The 6298-nt window shown below is 44.0% G+C and overlaps 1 protein-coding gene across 2 annotated transcripts in view; it reads right to left on the minus strand.

Annotated features, from left to right (window-relative positions):
- LOC138950869 (uncharacterized) overlaps nucleotides 1-4706 on the minus strand; it is a 16895-nt gene extending 12189 nt beyond the window's left edge. The window contains exon 1 of one of the 2 annotated variants that reach the window (XM_070322581.1): nucleotides 4438-4706. The gene's annotated coding sequence lies outside the window, so the exon portion shown is untranslated. Of the gene's footprint in view, nucleotides 1-1196; nucleotides 1453-4437 lie in introns of those variants that run through there. The other variant, XM_070322580.1, reaches the window with a different exon arrangement.
- Nucleotides 4707-6298: the final 1592 nt, after the last annotated feature.

A 6298-nucleotide genomic window follows, 5' to 3' on the forward strand; every position in this document is an offset into this window, starting at 1 on the left:
TGCCTTGTACTTCCGCCGGATCAGTTACCGCAAGGTTTTTTTAGCTGTTATTTTGTTCTCGGACGAACCTTTGCGATCTTTTTTTTATTTGACCAAATTGTTTTGTAAAAACCGTAAGATCTTTGGCTTACGCCGTAAGACTTGAAAAACATCAAAATTCCGTAAGAATTACGCGAAAAACGTAAGATTTGGAGACATCAAATCAAAGAAGCTATCGCATACTTTCTACCGAGTGGTCATTTTGTCATTACAGTGTTCTAGATGCACGGACGTGTAGCAAAGACATGTACGCGTACGTGTAGATATTACGGAGATTTAAGAAACGAAACGTTGGGACGTTTCGTTTTGAAGTTGTGGTAAACGTCATTATTTCGGGGGTCTCTCGCTGGAAAGGTGAAGGTCAACTGAAACGGAACGTGGAACGTCAAAACGCAGTCACGTTTTCCACCCCCAAAAAACGAACAATATTTCGTCAACTTTTGTGAGTATTTTTGCACACTAACAGTTTTATTTGTTGGCCATTTTATGCATTGCTAGATTCATCAACCCTTTCACAGTCTTTCAGCGCTGAGAATGTGTTCATTGGAGGTAGACAACTGTTGTGAACTGAAATATTTTGAAGGGTGCTGATCCTGGTACATTTATCCAACTTCATGGTGAGAAAGCAAATGGCGAAGCAGAAGTAGGTCATCGCATCGAATTTTTATTCTGGCTTCGTATGTGATCAGGTGCATGAATTGAAAAATGTGAAGCTCTTGTGCGTGCAATGCGAGTATGTCAATCCTTTATTGACTCGTGGAGTTGAAATTATGCCATGCCCAGTCAGCGGATCATAATTATCCTGCCATGCCCGGCCTTTCATTCCGAAACGAAACGTGAATACATCTAAATCTTGTCTGCGGCCTATGCCGTCTCGTTACACGTTCCGTTTCGCGGGGTGACTCATTCACCAAACGAAACGAGCTGCAAAACGAAACGTGCTGTCTCTTGAATCTCGCTATTGCGTCACCCGTGACTCACTTTTGTTCTCCAATGTTCCAAATCATACGTTGTTTTGCTCCCACCAAGACTGCAGATCTTGGCAAACGCGTGACCTAAAAAAATAGATTTGATGACGTTACCCGTATACGTTTCCGTACACGTGCTAAAAAGTGCTACATCTAGATCTTGCTATTAAATCCCCACTGCGTACTTACCACGAGCAGATGCGTAGACAGTAACAAACGTCCTCGAGCTATACTGTAACACGCGCAAACATGTTTATACACATTTAGATAAGGGGCTCCGCTCACATAATATGTAACTTCAGCAGGACCGACGACGCACTGCAGATTATCCCAGCCCGCTACACGTTGCATGAAAGGAAAACAGGCCAAGTACTCGTCATAATCCCTATCGCGGCATAAATAATATGCAGTGCGTCGTCTGTGCCGCTGAAACTGCGCAGGTATATTCTGCCCATTACTACCTTGACTGCGCTTTGCAAGCTAGCTGAACATGCTTTCGATTCAGTGTTTATAGCGACACAGTTACGCGGAAGTGTGTTATCAAACACAGTGACAAATCATAAGATTGTCATGTGGGTCGATTCGTTGTCAGCTTGTGACCAGATTTAACACGCCTCGCGATATCACAGATTAGTCAAGTGTTTTGTTTTTTCAAAAACAGAACATGAACAAAATGTACACCGTATCTGTATATCGTAGCTTGCCAGGGTGGGCTAAAAGTAGCTGTTAATGTTGTTGCAGCTGTAGGGACTGGGTGGCCGAGTGGTAAGTGCACCTGCCTCGGAAGCGAGAGGTTGCGAGTTCGACCCTGGGTCAGGGCGAAAGAAATTTTCTTCCCCCTTTCCTTGCCCAGGTGGTGGGTTCAAGTGCTAGTCTTTCGGATGAGACGAAAAACCGAGGTCCCTTCGTGTACACTACATTGGGGTGTGCACGTTAAAGATCCCACGATTGACAAAAGGGTCTTTCCTGGCAAAATTGTATAGGCATAGATAAAAAAAATGTCCACCAAATACCCGTGTGACTTGGAATAATAGGCCGTGAAAAGTAAATATTCGCCGTAATGGCTTGAGATTTACTGGCCGATGTGAATGCGTGATATATTGTGTAAACAATTCCATCTCACACGGCAGAAATTAATATGTAAAGCGCTTAGAGAACGTCAAGCGCTATATAAATCTCCCCATCTATATCTATATATATATACGACTTGTGTCTGTCTGTGTGTCTGTGTGTGTATCTGTGTATCTGTGTCTTCGCGATGCACGGCCAAAGTTCTCGATGGATCTGCTTCAAATTTGGTGGGCTTATTCAGAGAGACCCCGGACACAACCTCATCGATGAGATATTTCAACACGTGCTCTCAGCGCGCAGCGCTGAACCGATTTTGGTTCCACCTCAGCTATTTTGGTTCCACCTCAGCTACCCGGGCCCCCATACCGACACACCAAAGCCAAAGTTCTCGGTGGATCTTTTTCAAATTTGGACACCGTATTCAGCTACACCCCGGACACAATATCATCGATGAGATATTTCAACACGTGCTCTCAGCGCGCAGCGCTGAACCGAATTTGGTTTTTGAGTTCATTTCACCATTATAAGTAACTCTTCCTTATCTTCTCATCTTCTCCATGTTTTCAGCGTTTACCTCCCTTCCTTCGTATGGTGCACTGTAGTGTGAAGGGGGCATCTTCGGATATTCCCGGCGTTCTGTTACTATTTTTAGAAGGTCACCGCAGTGTCCAGAACGTAAATTGGACCCGTAAATTATCCTCACTGTAAAAGTGCAAAGGTCGAATCAATTTATAGCCACGCGAAAAATACACTGTCATCTATCTCTCTATAGATACGGCTTCTCTGTGTTTGTGTGTGTATGTGTGTGTGTGTATGTCTCTATGTGAGCAACACCTGTGCATTGTTCAGTTCTGTTTGTGATGTGGTCTGGCGGCTTTTGTGTAATTTTATGTACTGGCCTTCCTTTGAGAAGCCATAACAGTTCAAAAGGGCTTAGAGATAAGCTCTAACTTGCTCAGTTCTGTTTGAGTGGAGTTCGCCTCCAAAGGTGATTAACACGGTTACATTCGTCGACAAGGATGGGACTCGATATGGTCAGGAATGGCATTATGGCCACTGAATCATTTTCGTGCTGTTCCCATTCCACGAATCTGGGAGGGACCTAAGCTTGGCGGGTCCATTGTTCGGACCCGGCGAAGCCGGCGTACGGCTCTAAGTACTTCTTCCCGGCGAAGCCGGCTACCCGGCGAAGCGGGTATTCATTCTAGTATATATATATATATACGACTAGTGTCTGTGTGTGTGTCTGTGTGTCTGTGTGTCTGTCTGTGCGCGATGCACGGCCAAAGTTCTCGATGGATCTGCTTCAAATTTGGTGGGCTTATTCAGAGAGACCCCGGACACAACCTCATCGATGAGATATTTCAACACGTGCTCTCAGCGCGCAGCGCTGAACCGATTTTGGTTTAACCTGAGCTACCCGGGCCCCCATACCGACACACCAAAGCCAAAGTTCTCGGTGGATCTTTTTCAAATTTGGACACCGTATTCAGCTACACCCCGGACACAATATCATCGATGAGATATTTCAACAAGTGCTCTCAGCGCGCAGCGCTGAACCGATTTTGGTTTTTCTGTTCATTTCACCATTCCCAGTAACTCTTCCTTATCTTCTCCAGTGTTTTGCGTTTATCTCCCTTCCTTCGTGTGGCTTCAATCCATATTCCCGTTTCTACGTTACTATTTTTAGAATGTCACTGCGCTGTCCAGAACGCTTCCCTTGCACCCGTAAGTTGTTCTTACTGTCAAAGTGAAAAGGTCGAATCAATTTATAGCCACGCGAAAAATACACTGTCACCTATCTCTATATATTTATAGATATATATATACATATATATATATATACGGCTTCTCTGTGTGTGTGTGTGTGTGTTTGTGTGTGTGTGTGGGCAAAACCTGTGGATTGTAGAGTTCTGTTTGTGATGGGGGTCTAGCGGCTTTTGTCTGTCTGTATGTTCTGGCATTTGAGAAGCCACAACAGATAATATAGGGCTAAGAAATAAGCTCTAAAATTCTCAATCCCGTTTGACAGGACTTCGCCTTCAAAGGTGATTGTGGTGAACCGCCACGCTGTCTGTGTCTGTCTCGCGATTCACCCCGGCGAAACCGGGTATTCCTCTAGTATATATATATATATAGTTGTCTACCCGTGACAAACACTTCCACATCCCTTTCCTTGGCACAAAGGGTCAAAAGTACCAAACTAAGGCCTTATTTCCTAAATCAAGGCTTTATTTTCAAGGAAAAAAGGCCTTTTATATACTTGTACTTATTTGTAAGTCCGTACTTCTTTGAGGCCTTACTTTGAGATGTTAGACCCTTTGTGCCAAGGACACATCACATTACAATACACACTTACCATAACTGTTCATCCTCTCAAAAAATCGAACATGTACAAGTATTTTGTTGTCTGCCTAGCTGACCTTCGAGCATAGCTTGGTGGGCTAAAACAAACATTGCGAATAAACACATCAGCCGTTGACGTTCTCTGCAGTACTGTAACGCACACGCGTTACAGTGAGCGAGTTTCAGTGGTATACTCTAGTCTAAACTGGTCAACTGTGCATGTCACGACGTTGGTCTGTTCGCTGAAACGAAGTCTCTGGTCGAATCATATTCCGGCAAAATGGCCGCTGCCACATGGATTTTTGTGTTTGAAAAAATAAATAATAATATTAACGAGCTGATTCTTACAAACATGACACAAAAACCCTAAAACTAGCTTCTAATGCAATGCGTGATTGCAAGTTAATCAGTGGAACTGTCAAAATTGGACTTAAAACTACCACTCGACAAAACAGACTGGCAGCAGCGTAAATCCTGACAAAGAAACGAAAATAAAGGTGAAAGTAAAACGCATCAGGAATGATTTCAAATAAGCATAATAGATTAACATACTTTTTTTTAATTCTTTTTTTTTTAATTTGGGAGAGAGGGATATCTAGATTGTTGTTGAAATGTTGTTTTTTTTATTAGATTTTGATTTTGATGATTTTCGGAGAAAGGCACTGGCAGTGACCGCCATCTTGGAACTAAACGAACTCGAAGGAGTTCGAGAGTCGGCGCTGAAACTATGTAAGTCTGATTAGAGCAACCAGAGTGACGTACGTCATCGGGTTCGACCAGACCAAATGTTATGTGAAGTTCAATCCGACTCTAGTGACTATAGGGTCGCCGCAGAAACTTGCCCAGTTTTCACCCGTTCCGAAACTTCCAAGTATCAGTATGGCTATTACGATCTTCGGGGATTTCCGATATGAAGTAAATGTATACGGAACGGAAGAGCACAGGTTGAATAGACTTTGCCTCTACACTACTCTTGATAGTATTGCGAACCTGGCCGACGGTCAGATAAGGTCTCGTCGCGATATAACCCTTCGTGGTTGAAAACGACGTTAAACACCAAATAAAGAAAGAAAGTCAGATAAGGTGTGTTTGTGTGTGTGTGTGTGTGTGTGTGTGTGTGGGGTGTGTGTTTGTGTTCAGTGTGTGTGTGTGTGTGTGTATGTGTGGACTTGCTGTGTGGGGATGGACCAGAACTGTGCTGCACCTACCCCACAAGGTACCCTTACAGTAAACGGGTTGGGAGGGTTTTGGGTCGAGTGTGTTTTGTGTGTGTGTGTATGTATGTATGTGTGTGTGTGTGTGTGTGTGTGTGTGTGTGTGTGTGTGTGTGTGTGTGTGTGTGTGTGTGCGTGTGTGTGTGTGCGTGTGTGTCCGGGTGTGCTTGTGCGTGTGTGGGTGTCTGTGTGTGTTGGAGTTGTCTGGTATTCTTATGTGATGTAATCTCATGCATTGTGTTGTTTTGAGTATGAAGAGCCCACAGACAATCATAACATTCGGAGTATGCAGGCGCATTGCATTGCAGTCCATAAAGAATGTTTTTCTTGCATCAATTTCAGGTAGTCTGCCGAGATCATCTGTTGTTCAGTGCTCATGTGTGTGTGTGTGTGTGTGTGTGTGTGTGTGTGTGTGTGCATATATGTGCGTACGTGCGAGTATGTGTGTGTGTGCGTTAGTATTGGTGTGCGTGTGTAAATGCACTTAGCAGTGTGTGTCTGTGAGTACTGTGTGTGTGTGTGTGTGTGTGTGTGTGTGTGTGTGTGTGTGTGCGTGGGCGTGTACGTGCGTGCGTGCGAGTGTGTGTGTGTGCGTGTGGGTGCGTGTGTCTGCTTGTATTTTTTTGTATTCAAAAATTTGATTAAGTGACTTTAAAGATT

This window comes from Littorina saxatilis, linkage group LG16, assembly GCF_037325665.1.
Source record: "Littorina saxatilis isolate snail1 linkage group LG16, US_GU_Lsax_2.0, whole genome shotgun sequence".
NCBI lineage: Eukaryota > Metazoa > Mollusca > Gastropoda > Littorinimorpha > Littorinidae > Littorina > Littorina saxatilis.